This window comes from Cetorhinus maximus, chromosome 17, assembly GCF_964194155.1.
Source record: "Cetorhinus maximus chromosome 17, sCetMax3.hap1.1, whole genome shotgun sequence".
NCBI classification, from domain to species: domain Eukaryota; kingdom Metazoa; phylum Chordata; class Chondrichthyes; order Lamniformes; family Cetorhinidae; genus Cetorhinus; species Cetorhinus maximus.
Window position 1 is genome coordinate 1,745,783 of NC_135895.1, and position 24,197 is coordinate 1,769,979.

Genomic DNA, 24,197 nt, shown 5'->3' on the forward strand with positions numbered 1-24,197 from the left:
GACATTCAATGGCATTACCATTACTGAATCCCCCACTAACAACATCCTGGAGGTTACCATTGACCAGAAACTAAACTAGACTAGCCATATAAATACTGTGGCAACAAGAGCAGGTCAGAGGCTGGGAATCCAGCAGCGTGTAACTCACCTCCTGACTCCCCAAATCCTGTCCCCCATCAACAAGGCACAAGTCAGGAGTGCGATGGAATACTCCCCACTTGCCTGGATGAGTGCAGCTCCCACAACACTCAAGAAGCTTGGCACCACCCAGGACAAAGCAGTCCTCTGGATAGGCACCACATTCACAAACATTCATCCCCTCCACCGCCGACGCATATTAGCAGCAGTGTGTGTACCATCTACAAGGTTCACTGAAGAAATTCACCAAGGGTCCTTAGACAGCACCTTCCAAACCCACGACTGCTACTATTTAGAAAGACGAGGGCAGCAGATACATGGGAACACCACCACCTGGAATTTTCTCTCCAAGCCACTCACCATCCTGACTTGGAAATATATTGGCCGTTCCTTCACTGTCGTCGGGTCAAAATCCTGGAACTCCCTCCCTAACAGCACTGTGGGTGTACCTACACCACATGGACTGCAGCGGTTCAAGAAGGCAGCTCACCCCCACCTTCTCAAGGGCAACTAGGGATGGGCATTAAATGCTGGCCCAGCCAGTGAAGCCCACATCCCATGAATGAATGAAAAAAAACTGAAGCCTCTCATCCTGGTCCCATTCCAGTAAACCTCCTCTGTAATTTCTCCAGTGCCTCGACATCCTTCCTGAAGTGCTGAGCCCAGAATTGGACACAGTCTTCCAGCTGGAGTCTAACCAGTGTTTTATAATGACTGGTTATTGTATATTAATATTCTTTCATTGTGTACAGTTGATAGGCATTAACTTACTTGTGCCCCTATAAATAGGAATAGACTTACACTGTGATTGTTAGGTTAGAAGATGCATGCTTGTAATGTGTATCTCTGTAAATAAAAGATTATAGAAGTGTCTAAAGATTGGCTCCTATTCTATTCTTCACCACCAGTTTCACAAAATTAATCTGCAAGGATCATGAGCAGCATCTCACACGGAGCATAATGACCTTCGCACTGCCTCATTCCCAGACATCAATTTCAGGTTATCCCAACTATTCCTGCCTGGAATGATTTACTGTCGAATGTTGTGCAATCACCTCTTGTTCTCCAGGTCCATTAGAAGCAGCTTAGGCTGTTAGTTCCAACAACAATAATTGAGCACCAATTGGACACACAGGAAGGGGAATTTAACACTGATTAGGAAAACGGATATTATATTATCCAATCACACACAGCAGCTTTACATTGAGCAAGCATGATGCACAGGCAGAGTCTGTCTCCAGCCTCCCACCCAACGGGAGTGGGGATGGGTTACTCCTCCCTCCCCTTTCCTCCAAAACTTGCTTATTAACTGTTCCTAACAAACCTGCTCCCTCTCAGTATTATCTGGCCATTTCCACATTGCTGTTGGTGGGATCTTGCTGTGCACTAATTGGCTGTTGCATTTCCTACATTACATCATTGACTACTCTTCAAAAATACTTAATTGACTGTGAAGAGCATTGGGGTGTCCTGTGGATATGAGAGGCACTATATAAATGCAATTTGTTTTGTAGACATTATTTTGAACCCTTCAATACCTGGGGAACTGCAGACATCCCAGCCCAGGGTCTGACCCAGCACATCCACTTAGAATTCAATCTGCTCTCTCCATCTGAGTGAGAATCACCAAACAGAATCATTGGAGGTGGAGGCAAGTGATGAGCTGAGAGCTGGAAAGCGAGGACTCAGTGAGTCTCCGAGCGATGAGTGTGTGAAAGCTGATCCAAGGCCCAATAGGACCAGACCTTGGCCTTGTCAGTCACTCAGCCATTTACTGCCTGACTTGAGGAATTTGAGCTCCTATTTCAGAGAGATTGTCCGCAGCTTCTATCACTGACAATAGCCCAGTGACTGGAGGCTCCAGAGCTTTTAGGGACATCAGTAAATTATGAAACTGGTGATGGAAATCCCAGTCAGGAAACATCCAACATAATCTAGGAAGTGTCTGGGTCATCATTCCAGCAAACACAGCTGTAAATCTCCCTGATCTATGGGACACAATGATAGATTCTGCACGGCTCTCTGAGGGAGATTTCACTGAATAAAGACTGAGCTGAACAGCTTCACTCCAGGAGACCTGTTCCCTTCATCCAGCTCCTCATTCCCTGTGACACAGGCCAACTCCAGATCGACAACCTTCCCCCTCTCGGAATGAGAGTGGGCTCAGGGCTGGGGGGAGCAGGGGGATTTAGGGGAAAGGGTTATAGGTCATTGAAGGCAGTACCTTTAGGGAATTAAAGTTAGAGTTAGGCTGTTTGGGGAGGTAACAGAAAACTTTTCTTCACACAAAGGAGAGCAGAAATCTGGAACTCACTCCCCGTTATATATTGTTTTTTGGTCTGTAAATATCTGTAAAAGGCTATGAAATAATTAGCTAGGAACTAATTGTTGTGTAAGTGTTCCAGAGGCCCACTTATCACAGCTGAACTAAAGACTGATGTGGTGTGTAACAGAACCAGTTAAATCCGGTCCGTCTTTTGTTGAAGGCAGCATGGCAAATATTAAACTTAAAGAACTCCCATCTTTCCAAGCTTAAGGTGTGAGTCCTATCAGCTTCAAGGATCCAAAAGACACGAACACATGACATGGTGGCAGCGAATATAAGATCATGAGACCATAAGACACAGGAGCAGAAATTAGGCCATTCAGCCCAACGATTCTGCTCCGCCATTCAATCATGGATGATAAGTTTCTCAACCCCATTCTCCCACCTTCTCCCTGTAACCTTTGATTCCCTTACCAATCAGACTCCCCGCCTTCTCAATGCAACCTGTCCCTCCACCTATCTTTGTATCATCTGCAAACTTAGCCAGGATGCCCTCAGTTCCTTCATCTAGATCATTAATGTATAAAGTGAAAAGTTGTAGTCCCAACACTGACCCCTGCGGAACTCCACTAGTCACCGGCCACCATCCTGAGAAGGACCCCCTTATCCCTACTCTCTGCCTCCTGCCAGACAGCCAATCTTCTATCCATGCTAATGCCTTGCCTCTAACACCATGGGCTCTTATCTTACTGAGCAGCCTCCTGTGCGGCACCTTGTCAAAGGCCTTCTGGAAGTCCAAGTAGATAACATCCATTGGCTCTCCTTTGTCTAACCTACTCGTTACCTCCTCAAAGAATTCTAACAGATTTGTCAGGCATGACCTCCCCTTGATGAAACCATGCTGACTTTGCCCGATTTTACCATGCACTTCCAAGTATTCTGAAATCTCATCCTTAATAATGGACTCTAAAATATTACCAACGACTGAGGTCAGGCTAATAGGCCTGTAATTTCCCATCTTTTGCCTCACTCCCTTCTTAAACAGGAGGGTTACATTAGCGATTTTCCAGTCCTCTGGGATCCTCCCTGACTCCAGTGATTCCTGAAAGATCACCACTAACGCCTCCACTATCTCTTCAACTATCTCCTTCAGAACTCTGGGGTGTAATCCATCTGGTCCAGGTGATTTATCCACCTTCAGGCCTTTCAGTTTTCCTAGCACCTTCTCCTTGGTAATGGTCACCATACTCACCTCTGCCCCCCGACTCTCTTGAACTCTGGGGATGTCACTCGTGTCTTCCACTGTGAAGACTGACACAAAGTACCTATTCAGTTCCTCCGCCATTTCTTTGTTCCCCACTACTACTTCTCCAGCGTCATTTTCCAGTGGCCCAATGTCCACTTTTGCCTCTCTCTTACCCTTTATATATTTGAAAAAATCTCTTACAATCTTCTTTTATATTACTGGCTAGTTTACCCTAATATTTAATCATCTCCCTCCTTATTTTCTTTTTTAGTTGTCCTCTGTTGATCTTTGTAGGCTTCTCAATCCCCTGGTTTCCCACTGCTCTTCGCCACATTGTATGCTTTCTCTTTAGCTTTTATGCTGTCCCTGACTTCCCTTGTCAGCCATGGTTGCCTCGTCTTCCCTTTAGTATGCTTCTTCTTCCTAGGGATGAATTTTTTCTGTGTCTCCCAAATTACTCCCAGAAACTCCTGCCATTGCTGTTCCATTGTCTTTCCTGCTAGGCTCATCTCCCAGTCAATTCTGGCCAGCTCCTCCCTCATGCCTCTGTAGTTGCCTTTATTCAACTGTAATACCGTTACATCTGATTCCAGCTTTTTCCTCTCAAATTGCAGGGTAAATTCTATCATATTATGCTCACTTCCTCCTAAGGGTTCCTTCACCTTAAGCTCCCTTATCAAATCTGCCTCATTACACATCACTAAATCTAGAATTGCCTGTTCCCTAGTGGGCTCCACCACAAGCTGCTCCAAAAAGCCATCTCGTAGACATTCCACAAATTCCTTTTCTTGGGATCCACTACCAACCTGATTTTCCCAATCTACCTGCATATTGAAATCCCCCATGATCACTGTAACCTTGCCTTTCTTACACGCCTTTTCTATCTTCTGGTGTATCTTGTGCCCCACATCCTGACTACTGTTCGGAGGCCTGTACATAACTCCCATTATGGTTTTTTTACCTTTGCGGTTCCTCAACTCTACCCACACAGATTCTACATCATCTGACCCTACATCATTTCTTGCTATCGATTTAATTTCATTTCTTACTAACAAAGCAACCCCACCCCCTCTGCCAACCTGCCTATCTTTTCGATAGGATTTATATCCTTGGATATTTAGCTCCCAGTCCTGATCCCCTTGCAGCCATGTCTCCGTGATGCCCACCACATCATACCTGCCAATTTCAATCTGCACCACAAGCTCATTTACCTTATTTCGTATACTGCGTGCATTCAGATACAACACCTTCAGTCCTGTATTTCCCATCCCCTTTCTCATTGTCGTCCCTTTATCTGATGTGCTTGAAGTTAGATTCCTAGCCCTTTCCAAACACTCTGTCCTATTTTGTGTTCTGGGGACTTTAATAGCCTCTCCTGGGCTCTCCTTTCTTTTCAGTTTTTTCATAATTTTCCATGAAGTTGAATCCACCCCCCACACGCTAACCTGCTGCTTTGTTTCTATGTATGAGTATCTATGAGTAACCTAAAGCGTTTGAAATGAATTTAGTGCTGATTTGGAAAATCGACCCACATTAGTGCCAGAAGAAATTATGAGTGAATTTTGTGAAAACAAAAAACAAAATATCGACCGGCACTGCAATGAATGCACAGTCGCAGCCCACAATGAATTAGGAAGTAGATGATGTCGTAGAGGCATTTGCAAAGTTTAAACAAACGTACAGATTGACATTCAGTAGTTTTCTAAATGAAGAGAGGGTCAGCTATATCCTTCTGTAGGCAGGGGGTGTAGGATTGAATTTATTTCCAAGATCGAGAAAACAGTAAAAAACTGGGAAATTTGAGTACTGACCGGAACTGGTTTTTAATTCCTGCAATAACAGCCGGGAGTTTACTGAAGAGGACAGCAAAGGCCCAGAAATTATTTTTGAAAGATTCAACACCCAAAACGCAACCAGAATTGAATCATTGGATCCACCGGTATGAATTTCAGGGCCTCAGGCAGGAGTTAGGTGAGCTGATTGATAGCTTTGTAACAGGATTAAAAAGTGCAACTACAAAAGGGTATGGAGGTGTCAGCTGTGGCTCAGTTCATAGCACCCTCACCTTTGAGTCAGAAGGTTGTGGGTTCATGTCCCACTCCCGGAAAAAAAAAAGTCAAGAACTGTGAATGTACTCGAAAGAGTTACAAAAGGGTATGTTTGAGTGTACAGGTGAAAGGCTGATAGATCAATTAATTTGGGGTTCTGCGCACCCTAAAGTACATAAAGTGCTAATTGGGAAGGATGACCTCACAATATTGCAGGCTGTAAATGAACAAAGAACAAAGAAAAGTACAGCACAGGAACAGGTCCTTCGGCCCTCCAAGCCTGCGCCGATCATATTGCCCGTCAGCTAAAACATTTTGCACTTTCAGGGTCCGTATCCCTCTATTCCCATCCTATTCATGTATTTGTCAAGCTGCCTCTTAAACACCACTATCGTACCTGCTTCCACCACCTCCTCTGGCAGAGCACATGAAGCCTTGAGCAGACAGACAAAGACACTGACTGCCCATATGGCTGGCCTTCAGTTGACCCAAGAGAAAGTCAGCAGGGTTGATGCTGTGCAACAGCAACAAAAGAAGGTTCACCAAACAGAGAGAATGCTGCGCAAGAGCTGCAGTCGAACACAATAATTCACAGGGACTGCAGCGGTCCAAGAAGGCAGCTCACCACCACCTTCTCAAAGGCAATTAGGGACGGGCAATAAATGCTGGCCTAGCCAGCGAAGCCCACATCCCGTGAATGAATATATAAAAAAACAGACAGAAGGAAACATCCCACATCGAGATCAATCAGCAGAGTTTGTGGAAAGGCCAAGCTCTGGGGAAAGATGTGTAGGACAGAGAGAGAAGGTGAGAGACGAAGCACCAGAGCCAGAGCAATGGTGAATGGACAGGAGCAGAAACCAAAACATCCACACCCTGGAAGATGACAGTGAATCCGAGAACAGGAACCATTCAACCACATGAAATGCTGGATGTGAGAGTTCCCAGAGAAAGGAAATTCACACAACCATTCAGGTCAGAAAGAGGGTGAGAGAAAATCTCACAAAAATAAATCTGAAGGTGAAGATTGATATTGGAGCGCAGACTAACATCATCCCACTCAGACTATAGCAGAGGATCTTTCCTGGAAATTTGGAGGAAAACGGTAATCTGAAGTAAGATGTCCTGAAACCGAGCAATGTCACGCTAATGGCAAACGGGGGAACTGAGATTCGACAACTCGGAAGAATCCAAATCAGAGGGACACACAGATGAAAAGATGTTAACTGTATGCTCTACATCACTGAAACAGATGGTCCTGTTATCCTGGGGTTGAGTAGTTGTGAAGAGTTGCAGATTATCTCAGTAAACCATGAGGGGAAGGAGGTGACACCGAGGGGTGTAGGGAGTACACCCATTGAAAGGTGCTCTCCAATCGGACGCAGAGAAGATCTGGTACAAGAGTACCCAGAGCGCTTCAATGAGAAGTTGGATGCGTTGAAGAGTTTGAGTATGACATCATTATTGACCCAGTGATGAAACCAGTGATTACTCCTAAAGTACCAACAGAACTAAAAGGAAAGTTTGAAGGAAATGGAGGAAAAGGAGGTGATTGCCGGAGTCACAGAGCCTACAGATTGGGGAAATTCCATCGTGGTGAGAGAGAAGACAAATGGACGGCTAAGAACTTGCCTGGGTCCCAATGATCTTAATCAAGTCATTAAGAGGGATCACTCTCCCAATTCCAACATGGGAAGAGATCACACCAGCACTGGCAGCTGCAAAAGCTTTCAGCAAACTCAGTGGCAGAAATGGCTCCTGGGATGTGGTACTGCATGAGGAATCATCGCTGTGGACAACATTCAACACCTCCTTTGGTCAGTGCAAATTCCTGTGTCTACCTTTTGACCTTAAAGTGAGCCAGGATGTGTCCCAGTAGACGAAACACACAATGGATATAAAGGACCAGTTGGCGTAGCAGGTGATATCCAGATATCCGGTGTGTACAAATACGATGACTACCATCTCACCAAGCCAGGGGGAGAATCAGGAAAGCTGGGATCAAGTTAAATGCATTGTGAAAGTGACAGAATGCCAGTTCTTTGGAATGGTGTACACACCCGATGGGATCAATCCGAGCCCTGAACGCTATTCATGGCTATTCTGGGATGGAAGCCCCAAGAGTTAAGAGAGACTTGAGGAGTTTCCTTGGTTTGATCCGATACACAAGCTCCTTCATTCCGCATGTGTCAGAGCGCACGGCAAACCTGTGGCAGCTGATGAAAGTAGATGTAGAGAACCACTGGTCAGAGCCACACAACAGGAGTTTCCACAAACTGAGAAAGGAAACATGTCAGGAGGCAAATCTGTCAAATTACAACAGAGAGAAAGCTGTCACTCTGCAAGTCGATGCTTCTACAAGAAGACTGGGAGCAGACCCGGTACAAGAGCGAAAGCCAATAGCATTCACGTCCAAAGCTCTAACCTCAGCTGAGACCAGATATGCCAGTACAGAAAGAGAGCTTTTAGCAGTGTGTATGGATGTGAAAGGTTCTGGATATATCTCCAGGGGAGAAAGTTCATAGTGGAGGGTGATCATCGTCCACTGGAGCAGATCTACAGGAAGAACAAGATTGAAAGGCTACTCTTGAGGATTCAGCGTTATGATTTCACTCTGAAATACAAGCCAGGGAGGGAAATGGTGTTGGTAGGAGAAACACGAGATAGAAGATCTAGGTGTAAAGATCCATCACCGAGTGAATGTAATATGACCAAAACTGAGTCAAGTTAGAGATGAGACCAGCAAAGATGAAGAATTACAGATGCTTTCTCAGCAAATGATCCAGGGATGGCCTGATAAAATACAACAAAAGCAGCCACAATATGGCAGGACTGGTCTATCAGAGATGACATCTCACTGGAGGATGGTGTCCTGCTAGCCGACTCCAGAATAACCATAACCAAACTGGGGCCGAAAGAACTTCTCCAGAGAATATTTAAAACCACATGGGAACGGAGAAGTGTAAGCTCAGATTCAGATCAGCTGTGTACCAGATAGGTATACACAAACATTAAAAATATCCTGTGCAATGTATGGCAGAAGAACAGAAAGACACAGTAGAAAGAGGGGATAATAGCTACTGAACTAGCACCCAGACCATGGTCTACTGTGGGATCTGATTTATTCACATGCAATCAAGAATAGTATCTCATAGTTGCAGACTACTTCTCAAAGTCCCCTTTTAACTGGAAGATGAAGGACTTGAGAACCATAGCAACCCTCTCAGCCATACGAGTTCTGTTTGCTGAGCAAGGGATTGCTGAAAAATTAATAAGTGACAATGGCACCCAGTTCACATCCAGGGAAGAGAAGGAATTCGCTGGACAGCACGGGATCAACATCATCACCTCATCACCACATTACCCAAGGGGACACGGATTTATCGAGAGACACAACTGAACAATGAAAAGACACCTTGCAAAATGCCAAGAGACAAAGGAAGACCCAAACCTTGCCCTATTGTCACTCCGATTCACACCTCTTAAGGCTGACAAGCGGTGTTGTTGAAAGAAGGAAAATGTAAACCAGTCTTGCCCAACTAGCCGGTTTCTGTCCCCAACCCTTCTCAACTCAGACCACCAAGCTTGTTGGACACAGAACTGTTTTAGATTTGAACAATATTGTAAATCTGCTCACCCAATCACAGGCTTGTTCCTCCCTCCATTTGCTGATAGGCTCTCTAGTGAATGCAGGGAGAAACCAGCCTCTGATTGGACAAGCAGCAAACAGTGACAAGGTGAGGTTTCAAGGTAAGTTCCAGGGCCTGTAAGGAGAGCAGGGCCGAGGGGGGCTGGGGTAGTGGGGGCAGAGAAAACAGGGCTTGGGGACCTGGACCGAGATCGGAAACTGGGAGAGCCAGAGCAAGAGTGGGCCTGTGGGGAGCCGGAGTGAGTGCAGGGCCGGTGCCCAGGAGGAAGCCTGGACTGAGAGCTGGGCCGGGGGGCCTGGGAACAAGAGTGGTGCCCAGGAGGAAGCCTGGACTGAGAGCTGGGCCGGGGGGTCTGGGGACAAGAGTGGGGCCGGGTGAGCTGGAACATGAGCAGGGCCCACCGGAGTGTGAGTGAACATGAGTGTGAGGGAAGAGACTATGCCTGTGTGTGTGTGTGTGAGAGAGAGGGGAGATTGTGTGTGAGTGTGTGTTTGAGGAAGGGAGAGAGGGGAGATTGTGTGTGAGTGTGTGTTTGAGGAAGGGAGAGAGGGGAGATTGTGTGTGTGTGTGTTTGAGGAAGGGAGAGAGGGGAGATTGTGTGTGAGTGTGTGTTTGAGGAAGGGAGAGAGGGGAGATTGTGTGTGAGTGTGTGTTTGAGGAAGGGAGAGAGGGGAGATTGTGTGTGAGTGTGTGTGTGTATGCGAGGGAGAGGGAGAGTGAGTGAGCATTGAGACTGGGAGTAAGCTGGACACACCCAATCTCACCCTCTAATGGTCATCTTGCTTTATTACACATTGTTTAAAAATGACCAATTTATTGCTTTCACTTTGTTTGTTTTGTTGTTCAGCAAGTTGTCTCTCTTCATGCCTCAACTTATTTTTGAAATTATTGTTTAATGTTGCGACAAAACTTATCTTTCCAAAATTTGCCCATCGGCCACTTGAGTGAGAAAAAAACTGAAGTGTGGCCTGTCATGGGAGAGGCTGGACAAGCCTGATATAAAACCACACTGCCAACTAAAAAACATCCTCCAAGTGACTAGGAGGAAGCGAGACAACAACTCACTGAAACAGGAATGAGGAGGTCAGCACTTCAACAAACATCCTCAATCCCTACCTGAGTTGTTGAAAAGACAGAGTGTACATGTACAGGATCCAATCATGAAAACCTGGAGCCCAGCCCAAGTTGATGCTGAAGCCAAGGCAGCAAGGTCAGACATAATTGACAGTGAAACCGGTAAGCAGAGAAAGAGTCCATATTCAACCTACACCACAGCTGGAAAAACAGAAAAGACCAACAACTACACTGGAAACATCAATATCCAGGGAGACACATTAACAACATCACCAGAAAATGACACACATTAGCAACAGCAAGTATGGCTCCTTCAGGGACAAGATGCACAACATCACCTATGCAGCGTTTCAACTCAACACTCAGAGCAACAAATGCCAAATCTACAAGTTGGTAGAACAGCATCTTACCACCTAATCGATACCGTGATTAATATTTCTGGAAAAGGATGCACGCCTTAAAAGACTCAAAGAAGGGTTTCAGTTTATTTCCTAAAGTCAATTGACAATCTTCTTCAGTTTATAAAAGTTAATGACTGGATTATGTTTTAAAGAAAGAAAGATGTTCTACATTGTTGCATAATCTGTAAAGAGCAAGGAACTAATTAACAAGTAACAAATTGTTATGTGTAAGTGTTCCAGGGGGTTGCACTGGAGAATCATGTGATGTGAACAGAACTAGTCCAAACTGGCCATGTACAAGGCAGCAATGGTAAATATGGAGCGAAAGGAGCATTCATCTTTCCAAATTTAAAGTGTGATTGTTAACATCATCTGGGAACCAAACGGCAAAAAAACACCTTGTATTGCTTAAAAGGTCCATGGATGCTGGGGTTATTTTTTTATTTTATTCATTCATGGGATGTGGGCATTACTGGCTGAGCCAGCATTTATTGCCCATCCCTAATTGCCCTTGAGAAGACCATAAGGCCAAAAGATGCAGGAGCAGAAGAAGGCCATTCGGCCCATCAAGTCTGCTCCACCATTCAGTCAGATCATGACTGATCTGATAATCTTCAATCCAACTTTCCTGCCTTTTCCCCATAACCCTTGATTCCCTTACTGATTAAAATCTGTCTATCTCAGCCTTGAATACACTTAATGACCCAGCCTCTACAGCCCTCTGCGGTAAAGAATTCCACAGATTAACTACCCTCTGAGAGAAGAAATTCCTCCTCATCTCTGTTTTAAATGGGCGACCCCTTACTCTGAGATTATGCCCTCTGGTCCTAGACTCTCCCACAAGGGGAAACAACCTCTCAGCATCTACCCTGTCAAGCCCCCTAAGAATCTTATATGTTTCAATAAGGTCGCCTCTCATTCTTCTAAACTCCAATGAGTACAGGCCCAACCTACTCAACCTCTCCTCATAAGAAAATTCCTCCATACCCGGAATCAACCTAGTGAACCTTCTCTGGGCTGCCTCCAATGCTAGTATATCTTTCCTTAGATAAGGGGACTAAGATTGTTAACAATATTTTAGGTGTGGTCTAATTAGTGCCTTGTACAGCTTTAGCAAGACTTCCCTATTTTTATACTCCATTCCCTTTGAAATAAAGGCAAACATTCCATTTGCCTTCCCTATTACCTGCTGAACTTATATGTTAGCTTTTGGGGTTCATGCACAAGGACCCTCAAATCCCTCTGTGCTGCAGCTTTCTGCAGTCTTTCTCCATTTAAATAATATTCAGCTCCTCTATTCTTCCTGCCAAAGTGCATAACCTCACATTTTCCCACATTATATTCCATCTGCCAAGTTTTTGTCCGTTCACTTAACCTGTCTATATCCCTCTGTAGACCCCATGTGTCATCCTCACCACTTGCCTTCCCACCTATTTTTGTGTCATCTGCAAACTTGGCGATAGTACATTCATTCCCGTCACCCAAGTCATTAATATATATTGTAAATAATTGAGGCCCCAGCACTGATCCCTGTGACACTCCACTAGTTACAGGTTGCCATCCCGAAAATGCCCCCCTTATCCCAACTCTCTGTCTACTATTAGTTAGCCAATCCTCTATCCATGCTAATATACTACCCCCAACACCATGGGCTCTTATATTATTAAGTAGTCTTATGTGCAGCACCTTATCGAACGCCTTTTAGAAATTCAAATATATTACATCCACTGATTCTCCTTTATCTATCCCGCTTGTTACCTCCTCAAAGAATTCTAATAAATTTGTCAGGCATGATTTCCCTTCAATGAAGCCAGGCTGACCCTGCTTGAATAGATTATGCATTTCTAAATGCTCCGCTATTACATCCTTTAAAATAGACTCCAACATTTTCCCAATGATGAATGTTAAGCTAACTGGCCTATAGTTACCTATGTTTTGCCTCCCTCTCTTTTTGAATAAGGGTGTTACATTGGCAGTTTTCCAATACTCCAGGGCTTTTCCAGAATCTAAGGAATCTTGGAAGATTACTATCAGTGCATCCACTATCTCTGTAGCTACTTCCTTTAATATCCTAGGGTGCAACCTATCAGGTCCAGGGGACTTATTAGCCTTTAGCCCCATCAGTTTCCCTAGTACTTTTTCAGAAGGTGGTGGTGAGCTGCCTTATTGAATCGCTGTAGTGCATGTGCTCTGCACAGTGCTGTTAAGGAGGGAGTTCCAGGGTTTTGACCCAGTGACAGTGAAGGAATGATGATATATTTCCAAGTCAGAATGGTGAATGACTTGGAGGGGAGCTTGCTGGTTGTGGTGTTCCCATCTGTCTGCTGCCCTTGTCCTTCTAGATGGTAGCGTACGTGGATTTGAAAGGTGCTGTCTAAGGAGTTCCTGCAGTGCATCCTGTAGATGGTACACACTGCTGCCATTGTGCATCAGTGGTGAAAGGAGTAAATGTTTGTGGATGGGGTGCAAATCAGGTAGGCTGCTTTGACCTAGATAGTGTCAAGCTTCTTGAGTGTTGTGTGAGCTGCACTCATCCAGGCAAGTGGGGAGTATTCCATCACACTCCTGACTTGTGCCTTGTAGATGGTGGACAGGCTTTGGGGAATCAGGAGGTGAGTTACTCGCTGCAGAACTCCTTGCCTCTGACCTGCTCTTGTAGCCACAGTATTTATATGGCTAGTCCAGTTCAGTTTCTGGTCAATGGTAACCCCCAGCATGTTGATAGTGGGGGTTTCAGTGATGGTAATGCCATTGAATGTCAAGGGGCAATGGTTAAATACTCTCTTGTTGGAAATGGTCATTGTCTGGTACTTGTGTGGCGCGAATATTACTTGCTACTTGTCAGCCCAAGCCTGGATATTGTCCAGGTCTTGCTGCATTTGGACATGGGCTGCTTCAGTATCTGAGGAGTTGTGAATGGTGCTGAACATTGTGCAATCATCAGCGAACAACCCCACTTCTGACCTTATGATGGAAGGAAGGTCATTGATGAAGCAGCTGAAGATGTTTGGGCTGAGGGCACTACCCTGAGGAACTCCTGCAGTGATGTCCTGGAGCTGAGATCATTGACCTCCAACAATCACAACCATCTTCCTTTGTGCTAGGTGTGGCTCCAACCGGTGGACAGGTTTCCCCTGACTCCCATTGACTCCAGTTTTGCTAGGGCTCCTTGATGCCACACTCGGTCAAATGCTGCCTTGATGTCAAGGGCAGTCACTCTCACCTCACCTCGGGAGTTCAGCTGTTTTGTCCATGTTTGAACCAAGGCTGTAATGAGGTCAGGAGCTGAGTGGCCCTGGCGGAATCCAAACTGGGCATCAGTGAGCAGGTTATTGCTAAGTAAGTGCTGCTTGATAGCACTGTTGATGACCCCTTCCATTACTTTACTGATGATGGAGAGTAGACTGATGGGGCGGTAATTGGCTTGGTTGAATTTGCCCTACTTTTTGTGTACAGGACATAACTGGGCAATTTTCCACATTGCTGGGTAGATGCCAGTGTTGTAGCTGTACTGGAACAGCTTGGCTAGGGGCACGGCAAGTTCTGGAACACATGTCTTTAGCATTATTGCTGGAATGTTGACAGGGCCAAGAGCCTTTGCAGTATCCAGTGCCTTCAACCATTTCTTGATATGACGTGGAGTGAATTGAATTAGCTGGAGACTGGCATCAGTGATGCTGGGGACCTCCAGAGGAGGCCGAGATGGATCATCCACTCGGCACTTCTGGCTGAAGATTGTAGCAAATGCTTCAGCCTTATCTTTTGCAGTGATGTGCTGAGCTCCTCCATCATTGAGGATGGGGATATTTGTGGAGCCTCCCCCTCCAGCGATTTTTTAAATTGTCCACCACCATTCACAACTGGATGTGGCAAGACTGCAGAGCTTAGACCTGGTCTGTTGGTTGTGGGATCGCTTAGCTCTGTCTATCACTTGCTACTTATTCTGTTTGATGTGCAAGTAGTCCTGTGTTAGAGCTGTGTTGTCACCAAGTTGACATCTCACTTTAAGGCATCCCTGGCAAGGGGTGTCAGAGAGAGAGTGGGAGTACGGTGTTGAGAAAGAGCATCAGCCATGATCTTATTGAAGTGTGGAGCAGTCTCGAAGGGCCAAATGACCTATTCCTGCTCTTATTTTCTATGCTTCTATGCTCCCCTGCACTCTTCATTGAACCTGAATTGATTCCCGTACCTTGATGGTAATGGTAGAGTGGGGGATATGCCGGGCCATGAAGTTACAAATTGTGTTCGAGTACAATTCTGCTGCTGCTGATGGCCCACAGTGCCTCGTGGATGCCCAGTCTTGAGTTGTTAGATCTGTTTGAAATCTATCCCATTTGGCATGGTGGTAGTGCCACACAACACGATGGAGGGTATCCTCAATGTGAAGATGGGACCTTGTCTTTGTCTTCATTTTCAAATTTTCAAGACTGAGATTGACAGATTTTTTTTGGGTTTGGGCATCGAGGAATATGGAATAGAGGCAGGTCAATAGAATTAAGATATAGATCAACTACAATCTGAAAGAAAGTTGGGACAGGCTTGAGGGGCTGAATGGCCTCGTCCTGCTGCCATGTTACAGACTTGATGGTACCAATGGCCTCCTCCTGATCCTGTGTAACAGGCTTGAGGGGCTGAATGGCCTCCTCCTGTTCCTGTGTAACAGTCTTGAGGGGCAGATTGCCCTTCTCCTGTTCCTGTCTAACAGGCTTGAGGGGCTGAATGGCCTCCTCCTGTTCCTGTGTAACAGTCTTGAGTGGCTGAACGACCTACTCTTGTCCCATATAAGTTTTGATGAGACCAGTGGCCTTCTCCTGGTCCTGTGTAACAGACTTAAAGGGCTGAATGTCCTCCTCCTGTTCCAGTGTATTGAGAATTGGTTAGCAGACAGGAAGCAGAGAGTAGGAATAGATGGGTCTTTTTCTTAGTGGCAGGCAGTGACTAGTGGGGTACCGCAGGGATCAGTGCTTGGGCCCCAGCTATTCACAATATATATCAATGATTTGGATCAGGGAACCAAATGTAATATTTCCAAGTTTGCTGAAGACATAAAACTAAATGGAGTGTGCGCGGTGAGGCAGGTGTTAAGAGGCTTCAAGGTGATTGAGACAGGTCGAGTGAGTGGGCAAATAATAGCAGATGCAGTATAACGTGGATAAATGTGAAGTTATCCACTTCAGCAGGAAAAACAGAATGGCAGAGTATTATTTAAAAGGTTATAGATTGGGAAATGTTGATGCACAAAGGGACCTGGGTGTCCTTGTACACCAATCACTGAAAGCAAGCATGCAGGTGCAGTTAAGAAGGCAAATGGTATGTTGGCCTTCATTGCGAGAGGATTTGAGTACAGGAGCAAGGATGTCTTACTGCAGCTGTACAGGGCCTTGGTGAGACCACACCTGGAGTATTGTGTGCAGTTTTGGTCTCCTTGCCTAAGAAAGGATATACTTGCCATAGAGGGAGTGCAGCAAAGGGTCACCAGACTGATTCCTGGGATGGCAGGATTGTTGTATGAGGAGAGATTGGGCCGACTAGGTCTGTATTCACTGGAGTTTAGAAGAATGAGAGGGGATCTCATTGAAACATATAAAATCCTGAGAGGGATGGACAGACTGGACGCAGGGATGGACAGACTGGACGCAGGGATGGGCAGACTGGATGCAGGGATGGACAGACTGGATGCAGGGATGATGTTTCCTCTGGCTGGGGGGGTCTAGAACAAGGGGTCACAGTCTCAGGATATGGATTAGGTCATTTAGGACTGAGATGAGGAGAAACTTCTTCACTCAGAGGGTGGTGAACCTGTGGAATTCTCTACCACAGAGGCTGTGGAGGGCAAGACACTGAATATACTTAAGAAGATTTCTGGACCTAAAGGTGTCAAGGGGCATGGGGAGAGAGTGGGAGTACGGCGTTGAGATGGAGGACCAGCTATGCTCATATTGAATGGCGGAGGAGGCTTAATGGGCCGATTGACCTACTCCTGCTCCTATTTTCGATGTTTCGATGTTTCTAACAGGCTTGAGGGGCTGAATGGCCTTCTGTTCCCGTGTAACAGATTTGATGGGTTGAATGGCCTCCTCCTGTGCCTGTGTAACAGGCTCGAGGGGCTGAATGGCTTCTTCCTGTTTCTATATTCAGTTCTGTCCAATTCCTCGCTAAGATGGCAGGTGTCGGGTGTAAAACAGGAAACGAATCAAACTTCAAAGCTGAGTGTGGAATTTCACATCGTACAGATTTGAGAATTGAATGGTCACAGTCCATTCCCATGGTATTCAGGAGAGATTCCCCGACAATGATTGAACACTACACCAGGAACTGTCCTTCCCCCAATCCATCACTGACACTGCTTTCACCCAGGATACATCGGACAGACAGGCAGGAGACATTAGTATCTCACCATCCTTTCAAGGTGTCAGTGAGGAGACTCACAAGAAGGGAGTGTGTGGAGGTCAGACAGTGAGTGTGAGATTTCCCAGGAGAAGGAGAGAGACAGACACAATCGCTGAACAGAAGCAGCGGCAGTGAAAGGAGAGACAGGCTGACTGAGTGTTACAGAGCAGGGTTTAATTTGCTGACTCTCTGACACTGTGTTGGGATGAAGTGGAATTGATGACTTTCTCCTGTATCAGTCTCTGTCCCATCGACACACAGGAAATGAGGATTCAGATTGGATTGAGTCCCAGTTTCCAGGTATTGGTGACACTGGGCTCTCCGAGAAACATCATTATCCCGCCAACTAAACACATCTGGAACATCTGGGCCGGGAGGTCAGTGACACAAGGTGTCGGCAGCATTTTTAAATAAAAATACTTTGGGATTCTCTCCCACAGGGAGCAGAGGAGGCTGGGGGAATGAATATGTTCAAAGCTGAGTTAGACAGGTTTTTGATCGACAAGAGCAGCTGGATCATTTCTGTGCCAGTGGGATGCCAGGTACATTGGCCGTGCATCCCAATGATTGGCTGATCGAATCCAACAACATATTTCTTTGGTGGTTCATAATAGGCAAAGTACAGACCGTACACAACCAGTCCGCATTTACAAAACACAAAGCAAAACACCTACTGTTAGATGTGATTCCACGATTGGGCAGCACTTTCTGAACAATCCTGAGTGCGCTAATCACTACACTAACAACCAATTTAAGATAATCAGTCCAGCTTATAATGTGGCTCATTTACATACATACAATTATACACAGGAACCCTTTCTCTGGAAACATAGGAATATGTTCAAGTCTGGCACCTTGGGGAGTCTTTTATTCCCTGTTGCTTCCTTCATGAGAACATCTTGGCCAATCAGAGTTGACTTGCCAACCAATCAGCACCTTTTTCTCCTGTAGTATAAATTGTTGTGGTAGTTTGAAATTTGACATTCTTGCATTTATCCTGATGAGAACAAGGGGAAAAGTTTCGACAACATGTCTCTCTTTTCAGCAATATTCAAATTCTGTATTACCAAATGGAAGGTTAGTCTTCCTGAGAATCTGTCTCCTTAAATCCCAAGGATTAAATCACCTTTATCAGTGATTCTTTTCACCGAGACTTTGCTGCCGGTTGGTGATTGGTCGTGAGTGGTTAATAAATCCAATTTGACACAAAGCACCATCAGAAATCAGCAGGCTCCTTTTCTTAGAGGAATCTTCCAGCACAGGAGACCATTCAGCCCATCGTGTCAGTTCTGGCTCGTTTTTTTGGTCATTGTCTCAATGCTGTGTGTGGGAACTTGCTGTGCACAAATTGGCTGCTGTGTTTCCTACATTACAAAAGCAATTACACTTCACAAGTACTTCATTGGCTGCAGAGCGTTTCGGGACAACCTGAGGTGGTGAAAGGCGCTATAAAAATGCAAGACTTTCTCTTTACTTCCCAACATTGCCATCGGGTGTAACGGGGAGGGTGTGACGATGCTGTCTGACTGGGACAGTCCCATCATCAGATTCTCCAAATTCACAGGAGAGAGAGGGAGAGAGGGAGTGAGAGAGAGGGAGAAAGAGAGAGAGAGACAGAGAAGGAAGAGAGACAGAGACAGAAAGGGAGATTGAGAGAGAAAAGACAGAGAGAGAGACTGCAAGAGAGTGAGAGAGAGAGAGAGAGAAGCAGAGAGATAGAAATACAGAGAAAGAGACAGAGGGAGGATATGCACAGAGAGAGAGAGAGAGACCGTGAGACAAGCAGAGATATAGGCAGTGAGGGAGAAGCAGGGAGACTTACCCTCACTGATCCATAGACTTTCGTTGTAAAACAGTTTGACCTCCCTCTGCTGCTTCCCAGTCGCTCTGTTGGGATCCTGAGTTCTCCTCGTTTCCCCTCAAGGGATCTTTCAGTTATGGAGAGGGAGTGAGAGAGGGGACAGGGATGAGCTGCTGGACTGTCCCCCCCAGGACCCTCCACTGACGGACAGTCAGGAGAGCTTGTGTTAGGAGGTCCTCAGAGCTGAGGGTGACTGTGACACAAGTCTGTCTCTCCACAGTCACTGGCTCCCTCTCCCTCTCATTCCCAGGCTTCAGCACATCACCTTGATCCTGGTTTAATCTTTTCTTGAGCATCAATGAATAATTCAAGCTGTGTGTGAGAGGCTGGCTGGGTGTGTGAGGAGTGGGAGGAGGGTCCTTGTTGTAATGTACTGTCGCTCTCTGTTCCTCATCTCAAACCTTTTCTTTCCTTCTGCTCGAGCTGCTGTTTATTAAAGGCTCCGTGCTGATTGGTTAGTGAGTGGATGACATGTGGGGACAGATTGGTTTTCTTGCATTTACATCGAACTGACTGAGTCACAGTGAAAGCAAAACAACAAGCTGCATTTATGTAGCACCTTTAACATAGATACACATCTGAAGGAGCTTCACAGGAATGTAAACCAGACAAAACTTTGGCACCGGGTTGTGCAAGAGGATATTAGGATTGAAAGTTTTGAGCGAGGGGGAGGTTTTAAGGAGTGTTTGAAAGGAGGAGAGAGAGAGAAAGAGAGGGATGGATGTTTATGGAGGGAAATCCAGAACTTAGGGCCCAGACAGCTGAAGGCATGGCCGCCATTGGTGGAGCGATTAAAACCGGGAATGCACAAGAGGCCAGAATTGCAGGAATGCAGAGATCTCAGGAGCTTGTGGGAATGGAGGAGGTTACAGAGATAGGGAGGGGGGTAGGAGCTGGAGGAGGTTACAGAGATAGGGAGGGTTGTACGGACTGGAGGAGGTTACAGAGATAGGGAGGGGTTTAAGGGCTGGGGGAGGTTACAGAGATAGGGAGGGGTGTAGGGACTGGAGGAGGTTACAGAGATAGGGAGGGGTGTAGGGACTGGAGGAGGTTACAGAGATATGGAAGGGTTTAATGACTGGAGGAGGTTACAGAGATAGGGAGGGTTGTAGGAGCTGGAGGAAGTTATAGAGAGAGGGAAGTGTGCAGGGGCTGGAGGGGGATACAGAGATAGGGAGGGGTGTAGGGGCTGGAGGAGGTTATAGAGATAGGGAGGGGTGTAGGGGCTGGAGGAGGTTACAGAGATAGGGAGGGGTGTAGGGGCTGGAGGAGGTTACAGAGATACGGAAGGGTTTAAGGACTGGAGGAGGTTACAGAGAAAGGGAGGAGTTAGGGTCTGGAAGAGGTTAAAGAGATCGGGAGTGTCCTAGGGGCTGGAGATGGTTACAGAGATAGGGAGGGTTGTTGGGGCGGGAGGAGGTTACAGAGTTAGGGAGGGGTGTAGCAAATTGGGGAGATTACAGAGTTGTAGGGGCTGGAGGTTACAGAGATAGGGAGGGGTGTAGTGACTGGAGGAGGTTACAGAGATAGGGAGGGGTATAGGGGCTGGAGGAGGTTACAGAGATAGGGAGGGGTGTAGGGGCTGGAGGAGGTTACAGAGATAGGGAGGGGTGTAGGGACTGGAGAAGGTTATAGAGATAGAGAGGGGTGTAGGGGCTGGAGGAGGTTACAGAGATAGGGAGGGGTGTAGGGACTGGAGAAGGTTATAGAGATAGGGAGGGTTGTACGGACTGGAGGAGGTTACAGAGATAGGGAGGGGTGTAGGGGCTGGAGGAGGTTACAGAGATAGGGAGGGGTGTAGGGGCTGGAGGAGGTTACAGAGATAGGGAGGGGTATAGGGGCTGGAGGAGGTTACAGAGATAGGGAGGGGTGTAGGGGTTGGAGGAGGTTACAGAGATAGGGAGGGGTGTAGGGACTGGAGAAGGTTATAGAGATAGAGAGGGGTGTAGGGGCTGGAGGAGGTTACAGAGATAGGGAGGGGTGTAGGGACTGGAGAAGGTTATAGAGATAGGGAGGGTTGTACGGACTGGAGGAGGTTACAGAGATAGGGAGGGGTGTAGGGGCTGGAGGAGGTTACAGAGATAGGGAGGGGTGTAGGGGCTGGAGGAGGTTACAGAGATAGGGAGGGGTGTAGGGGCTGGAGGAGGTTATAGAGATAGGGAGGGGGGTAGGGGCAGGAGAAGGCTGCAGGGTTAGGGAGGGGGAGGTTAGTGAAGGGTTAATTGTGTAACTCGGTTTCTGATCAATCCACCTCCCTCATGCGAGGGTTGTGTTCACAGCTTCTTGATCAGATCTCACTAATCCCCAGGACTGGGGGAATGAACTGGAATCACTAATGTCCATCCAGAATCACATCACAAGACAGAGGCAGAGAGATGAAGGCAGGTGATAAAGTGTGAAAAACACAGTCACAAACTGTAACTGATCCCAGTGAGAAACTGTGAGCAAGTCCATTAGTGAGAGGGGGAAATGTGTTCAGGGAATAAACTGTAACAAGTGGAGAGTGAGTAGCAATGATATGGAAAAGGCATCTGAAACTGGAACCCTCTGGATTGGGGCTTGTGTCTGTGTGAAGCTTAAGGACCTTTTGTTAATGTCCAGTTCTCACTGTAAACAGCAAATAGTAACTGAAAACAAGATATAAAAACAATGGCAGTGAATAGAGAGCGAGCGAGCAGATTGCACACCTGATCCAATACTTCATTTCCAAACACTCACTATTTACTCTCTTTAACATGTTGGGTTGGAAGTGATTAGCCCACACGACAGCTCCTCCATTTTGTTGTCTTAAGCAGGGGCAGGAATTCTCATCACTTCACATCACACAGAGAGTCACAAGGTTCACATTGACCTGGAGAAGCATTGGTGTCAGACTCTCCGAGTTTCAGACTGTGGAGTGTTCAGTCTGGGAGTTCCAGAGACTCTGAACAGAATTTCCCCCGTTACATACCTCGATAATCTTACCCAACAAAAATCCAGCCATCACAGCCTTTGGAAGCTCCAGTGAACCCCCAGCATCTACAATGTTTTTAGGGGAGAGAGTCCCAGATTTCCACTTCCCTTTGTGTGAGGACCTGCTTCCTGATATTGCCCCTGAGCGGCCTGGCGTGGATTTTAAGGATCTGCCCCCATTTGTTCTGGACCCCACACCCCCAACCAGAGGAAATGGGTTCTCTCGATCGACCCTGTCACATCCTTTAATCATCTGAAATATCTCAATGAGATCACACTTTAATCTTCGATATTCAAGGGAATACAAGTCTAGTCGATGTATCCTGTCCCCATAATTTAACCCTTTATTGTTCTTTGATGGGATGTGAGCGTCAGTGGCAAGGTCAGCATTTGTTACCCATCCCCAAGTGCCCTTGAACTGGGTGCCTTGCTAACCCACCCCAGAGGGCAGTGAAGAGTCAACCACATTGCTGTGGGTCTGGAGTCACGTGTAGACCAGACCAGGTAAGGACGGCAGATTTCCCTCCCTAAAGGACATTAGTGAACCAGATGGGTTTTTATGAAAATTGATAATAGATCCATGGTCACCATTACTGAGACCAGCTTTTATTAAATTGAATTTAAATTCCACCAACTGCCATGGTGGGATTGGAACCTGTCTTCCCTGAGCATTAGCCTGGGTTTATAAATTACTAGTCCAGTGACATTACCACTACGCTGCTATTTTCCCCTCACACCCCCAGTCTCATTCTGCTCTGCACCCTCTCTGAGGCCAGTGTCTCCTTCCTGAGGTGCGGGGCCCAGAACTGAACCCAGTTACTCCAGATTGGGTCTGAGCAAGTTTCTAGACAACAGAACCTTCCATTCCCTCCCTTTGTGTTCCAGACTCTGAGATAAAGATCAACGTTCCATCAGCTTCTGAGAGATTCGAGAACCATTATTCACAATCTGTCCGCCCACTTTATAAAGTAAATATCCAAAGGATCCAGTCATTTCCCGCTGGTCATTAATGGAATGTTTGTCTCAGTCCCTCACTTTGTTCCCGATCATTTCCCATTAATAGTGAGAGGGATGGAGATTGGAGAATGTGAGCTCATTTGGAAATTGCAATCCCTCCCCAGAACTGGCAAACTCTGGAGAAGCCGCTCTGTAACCCACTCCCATCAGCTCCTTCACACTGCTCACTGAGCCCTGGTGAAACCATAGCCTGGAATCACAGCGAGTCCTTTAACCCCACACTGGTGTCCCACATCAACTCTACAGAATGGATGTCAGTCACCATTAATGATTCATCAAAGAGCACGTGTGTTTAAATATTGACAGAACCACAACAAATTGATGTGTCATTTAAAACCAGTGCCTCTCCTCCCCCAGTCACAACTTATTCCTTTTGTCCACCAACAGTTGTGAGAATATCCATCAGATATTGTCCATGTAAACTGGGACTGACCTTTAACTTTACTGACCAACATGTCTGACTGTCACAGGCAACACGGCCGTCATTCTCTTCACTCCTGTGAGGTGAATATTGAGTGCAGCCTGTAATATATAACCATCAGTGACTGTTTGTAATAGCAGATTCTCAATCAATGCTGAGCTCATCAGGATGACAGGACCATGGCTTTCAACCTTAACACACTTTCAACATAAATATTCAAATTACCATCAAATCACTCAGCTGAGGTTTTATCTTTTGTTTATTTTACTAGCTTGCTCTGAAATTGGTGTTATCTGTTGTATAACAAGGTATGCAATGAAATACTCATTGAGATCTTGTAAACGAGAGGTTATAACCACCAGGAAAAGCTGAAGAGGCTGGGGATCTTGTCTCTAGAAAAGAGGAGACTGAGGGGTGACCAGGTGAAGCTGTTTAAAATTGTGAAAGGGTTTGATCAGATAAACGTGGAGAAGATGTTTCCGCTGCTGGGGAGACCCGAGCTTGGGGACATAAATATCAGATAGTCACTAATCAATCCCATCGGGAATTCAGGAGAAATTTCTTTATTCAGGGACTGGATCATATGGAACAGTATGAACCCGTTGGGCTGAATGGCCTGGTTCTGGGCTGTACACACTGTAACTCGATACGTTGGAAGCTCAGGTCCCTGTTTTGGGTCTGAAAACCGGGTGTGTGACCATCGAATGTGTGGAATGTGTAGTGAGGATGGAGA